The following is a 6,000-nucleotide window of genomic DNA, read 5'->3' on the forward strand; positions in this document are numbered from 1 at the left end:
AGAAATGAAGAAGGGTTACTGGCGATGTGTTTACACAGACACGTATTTTTGTGTTTTTCCGTATTTGTGTGAGTGAGGTGTTTAAGCACAATCAAGTTAGAATGCTTGCCTCCCCACCCACTCCCTGCTTGTTACACATCCCTTTCATGGGGTGGCATTAGAAGGAGTGGATGTGGCTAACGGAGAGATGAATTTAGGACACACTGATTTTGGTGTTCGTGGGATAGATGTCTGTGCTTCAGTCATTGGTGTGTTCAGTTAACATTTTTCTCACAGTTCTGGTGTAGAAATTGCTTCCTAAGAGATTCTCAGTGTCTCCCGGGTTAGCTCTCCCTTTTAATGACACAAAGGTACAAGGACAGAAGTAGTATCAAAGTGGAAACATGCTCCTGAGCTCACGTGGGCCATGGAGGGGAAACAAGGCTTGGAAGGTTCAGAGTCAGATGACAGTGTATGAAAAATTCGGACACCAACGTCTCTATCGTTGAGGATCCGTTTGATACTCTAGCACCAGTAACAATAAATGTACCATACACTTTCATTCTTCTTGATGGGAATTCTGAGACACAGCGCTCCGGAATTCCTGAATTCATAGTGTATAAGACACGAAAATTGAGTAGCGGTATATTAAATCACCTCTGAGCTCATCTGATACATCTTGTCCTGACAAACTCTTACGGATCTAGAGAAAACAGCACACAAAACTGCTCTCAAAACAGAAATAAGCAACCACAGTAGAGAAAACACCCCGAGTCATCTTTCCATTTTCCCTCTAGAAATAAGATTATGAAATCATTGTTACATGATAGAATGATCAAAAGCTATGTCCACAAAAAATGTAGGGAAAAAGGTATGACAAAGGTGTGAATCAGTTAACAAGAAAATAAATTCTGTGCTATTTTGCTGTACTTGGTGACATATATATGTGACATTTGACTTTTTTTTTTATTAAATCAGCTTTCAAATCATTTGTGATTTATGATTTTTAATGATTTATTATTTATGTCATATTTTCTCATTCTAAGTAAATATTTGCTCTGTATCTTATTCTCAATTCATGATATATTAAAAAAATTTTTTTATCTTTATTTATTTTTGAGAGAGACAGAGACAGAGTGTGAGCAGGGGAGGGGCAGAGAGAGGGGGAGACACAGAATCTGAAGCAGCTCCAGGCTCTGAGCTGTCAGCACAGAGATCGACGCAGGGCTCGAACTCATGAACCGTGCGATCATGACCTGAAACGAAGTCGGACCCTTAACCGACAGAGCCACCCAGGTGCCCCTTAATTCATAATTTTATACACATTTTCTTTTTAAAGAGGGCTCTAGTGACTGTAAAAGCTTCAAGCCTCAAGAACCAGGGTCTCACACGAGTAGTGGATGCCTGGGTAAACGGAGTTTACAGTGCAGTGGGAAAGCGTCTCTCCATTGCCCTTAAACAGGAATAGTGATTGTTTGGATGTAGATCCTTGTTTGCTTTAAATCTTTCCTTTTCCTCCTAAATTTGCAGACATCGTTTCATTGGATCCTGGGTTTTACTATTGCAGAAGACTGGCAAAATGGGAAACAGAAGACCACAGGGCAGTGAGAGATGTATTTATACAACATGGCATAAAAAAATTATGCTTTGGGGCGCCGGGGTGGCTCAGTTGGTTAAGCGTCTGATTTTCGATTTTGGCTTAGGTCACGATCTCACGGTCCCTGGGTTCGAGCCCCACATCGGGCCCATGCAGACAGCTCAGAGCCTGAAACCACCTTCACATTCTGCATCTCCCTCTCTCTCTCTGCCCCTCCCCATTTGTACACTTGCTCTCTTTCTCTCAAAATAATTAAACTTAAAAAAAAAAGTGCTTCGGTGAAAGACTACACAGGTCTACGGCACACTCTCTGAGTTACCCAGCTTTGTTACAGCTCTGTAAGTTGCAGATACTGGAGAGATGTGCAAAGTGTGTCTCAGGTTCAAACTGTCTTCACTCCTACCCTTCGGGAAAAAGTCCGTTTTCGTCTTTGGTTACTGCTCATGTCAACATCCCTTTACTCCAGATAAATTTCTGCTGTTTGGACTTTCCCTTTGAACCCGTCACAACATCAGCCTGGGTCTTTCATCTGTATAAGATAAAATCTCTACCATATGTTCATTTTGGTATCTGTAGGTTAAGTCGCAATTTTACCTTTTCCCGAAAACTACCTTTCAGTAACAGTCAGTGCTCTCTGGATTCTCTCTTTCCCAGAAGGGAAGGTTGGAGCTGGCTTGACTTTTGTTTCCTTATAGATAACTTGATTTTTTCCCTCTAGATACTCAAGGGTTTGTGGGGTTTTTTTTCCCTTGAAGATATAAATGCCATCATAGATGAATATTATTCGTTCACTGTGACATGATGAGTTAAAAAGAGGCAACAACCTCTAATTTAAGACAAGGCAAAATAAAATATCATTCTGATGTTTTGAACTGAACTCTCTGGGTTAGTGGTTTTTGTGGGTGTTATTAAATATTGTTGAAGCTGCAATAAAGTACTGTTTTTTTTCACGTTAAAAGCATTAAACCATCTTAGACAAAGCCTGGAGGACACTGTACAAGCCTACATTCCTGTACAGCTGTTTTAGTTCATGCCCATTGGGTTTCTTTTGATCCAGCCTCATGGCATTATTATTATCATTTCAAGGATAAATTTAAAAAATTTGATATGTACTATGATGTTATTTTGATCCGAGGTTCCTCCTCCAGACAGATTATTTGCTATAATATTATCAACAAAGCTTCTGTGACTTGTAATGATGCAGCTTATGGAAGTCTTAGGCTTAAAGCATCACAGATTCAGCATGTGCAAACTGCCAGTTTAACTAAAGAGAAATGCTTATTTTTAGAAAATAAGAGCTCTGCTTAACACCTGCCATTTTTCCTCATCTACATTTTCTTTCTCAAGACATTTTCGTTTTCGTTTTTCACTTAGAATGCCCCTCCACAAAAAAAAGGCGCCATTTGTTTTCTTCCCGTGAATCACATGATGAGTTGAAATACATCAAGACAAAAAATTGTGGCAGCGAGGAATGCTAGGAGTTCTAAGGCTTCTTGACGTTATCCTAGACTCTAGACCCTCTGCTTGTTACCAGAGTACCAGGTTTTTAAACATACAGATATATCACAACGCTATCTAGGAAAAATGCCTTCAAGATAAAGTCCATGGTATGATGTTAAGTGAAAAAAGAGAAAGACAGACAGACAAAAGAATGCATAGCTTGGCCTTATAATAAACCAAAATTAAAATAAATGCATTACACTGAATTTATTTGATAAGAAAAAAAGACTTCAGGATACCCATAAATCACAAAAACACTGTCTCTGGACGTAGAGATTAAAGGCGATTTGAATTTTCATATTATACTTTCCTGCATGTTAGGTGTTATAGAACAAGCAGAGATTAATTTACAGGAAGAAGAAAATAGTATTTAAGAAAATCAAAGAAAATTATTACTCTGTGATGACCGAGTTCAAATATTTATGATCTAGTCCCCCAAAACATCCTACACTCCAGCCACACAGAAGACATAATTGGCCTTTACACAATCACCTTCTCTGCTTTTGCTGTTTCTGCTTTAAGAAAACCTTCCCTGATTTTCTTCAATGGCATCAGTTGTATCCACAGCATTTTGGAAATGCCTCTTCAGTGGAACTTATCATATTATCCAGTTTCTTTACATGCTTTCTCCACTCACCTGTGGGCTCCTGGGGGCAGGAACCACATCTTACCTATCTATGTATCTCCCACGTCTCTGCCTGACACCCAGGAGGGCTCTATATTTGTTCGACAAATGAGTGAATAAGCAACAAAACCAAAAACAAGATTATGGGAGCTTTTTTTTTCCTGTTTCATGCAAACTCTTACTTCTTGAGAGGTCTGAGCCTACACTCTGCATCTCCACAAACTTACTGTCTGAATTGACATTCTTTTCTGCAAGTTCAGTGAAAAAGCCAAATATGGATGGTCTGAGCTGATGAAAATTTCCTTTCTTCCAGAACAAACAGAAGAAACAACCTTTTGCATCTCTGGGAAAAACTGGTTTTCTCTTAAGAAGTGTCCAGTCTATACACAAAGGAAGCAATTTCTGAAACTCACTGCTGAATCACATCTAGGTCAGAAATTATCACCCTTTTGTGTATATCTCACTTATTTTGAAGTTACTTGTTATTCTGGCAAAAATACACCTTGGGGAGCTCAGCTCCTGTAAAAAGGAACGTTGGTTGGGTAATAAAAGAATTCTAGACCTCATAAAGGTTGTCCTATGAATACGTCCTCATCTTTTTTTTTTTTAATGTTTATTTTTATTTATTTATTTATTTATTTATTTATTTATTTATTTATTTATTTATTTTGAGAAAGAGAGACAGAACATGAGCAGGGGAGGGCAGAGAGAGAGGGAGACACAGAATCCAAAGCAGGCTCCGGGCTCCGAGCTGTCAGCACAGAGCCCGACGTGGGGCTCGAACTCACGAGCCTTCGAGCTGTGAGATCATGACCTGAGCCGAGGTCGGCCGCTCAACCGACCGAGCCACCCAGGAGCCCCTGTCCTCATCTTTTGGATTAATCTGTCAGTGATATGTTTAATAATTACTGAATATTTTTTCCTCAAAGGACTCGAATCTCCTTATCCACCCTTTCGTGCCCCTATCTTGTCACAAAACCAATGAGAACATGGAATCCTGGTGTTATGGGTTGAATTGTGTCCCCCGACAAAAGATATATGGAAGTTCTAACGCCCAGTACCTCAGGATGTGACCTTATTTGGAAATAAAGCCCTTGTTCGTTAGGGCAGCCCTAGAAAACTAATACATATAAATACATTTAACCCATTTCCCAGGATTTGCACCTAAATTATTGGTGAAAACAGAATGAAGTCCATGTTTTCTGTTCTCTGAGTCACTCTGTGGTCAAGTAGGAGACAGTTACAGCCCTCTGGTTATAATTCGCCGAGTTCTGCTATAAAGATTGGCCAAGAAGTGTTGAGTCTTGTAAGTTGTAGAAGGTGGCACATGAATTTGCAGAGAGATAAACTTGTCTTTCCCATAATTTTGCATTTAACCTTTCGTAAGGTTGGTCTGAGAGTCAAGAACAAACCCAGCAGGGTTAAAGTAGGCTGTAATTTTGCATTATCTTTTGGGTAGTCATTTATCTGTCCTGATGTACTGTGAAGTCAAGATGTCTGCTTATTAACCTTTCAGCAAAAGCAAGCCTGACTTTTCAGTGGGAAGCTAAAAGTACTAGAACAATTACCTCAAATGGCACTGCATTTCACATCAAGGAATTTGGCCTTGTGGCTGTTCTTTTTTAAGTGGCCATTTGTTATTACCAAATAGAGGGACCTTAAATGGGAACACATGGTTAGCTAAAATGAATACAATGTATAGATTCAAAGTAGGAGTTTGTTTTGTGCAGTAAGTGACCACCCCATGAGCCACATGAAAGCAAACACAAGACAGGGGAAACAGAAGGGATCTGCGGCTGAGAGTCTAGAGTATAAATCCAGACTTCCAGATTTAAAATCCTGGCTTCTCCATTCACCAGCCTTAAGATCCTGGGCCAGTCACAATGTGCCCCTGTTTCCTCATACATCAAGTGGGGGTAAGAAGAGTATCTCTCTCATAGGACGGGTGTAAGCATAAAAAGTTCTTAGTATCCTGGGGCGTCTCCGTGGCTCAGTAGGTTAAGCGTCTGACTCTTGGTTTCAGCTCAGGTTATGATCTCACGGTTCTGTGAATCTGAGCCCCACATCGGGCTCTGAAATGACGGTGTGGAGCCTGACTTGGGATCCTTTCTCTCCCTCCGTTTCTCTCTCTCTCTCTCTCTCTCAAAATAAATAAATAAAATACATACATTTTAAAAAGAATAAAAAATAAAATCTAGAAAAAAAAAGTTCTTAGCAACCAAATTCAAGAGAGAAAAATGTTGATGGTGTTTTGACCCTAGTCCATACTAGGAACAGGTAATCAGCAGAAGTGGTTTTA

The sequence above is a fragment of the Prionailurus viverrinus genome, chromosome A3 (genome assembly GCF_022837055.1).
Source record: "Prionailurus viverrinus isolate Anna chromosome A3, UM_Priviv_1.0, whole genome shotgun sequence".
Taxonomy (NCBI): domain Eukaryota; kingdom Metazoa; phylum Chordata; class Mammalia; order Carnivora; family Felidae; genus Prionailurus; species Prionailurus viverrinus.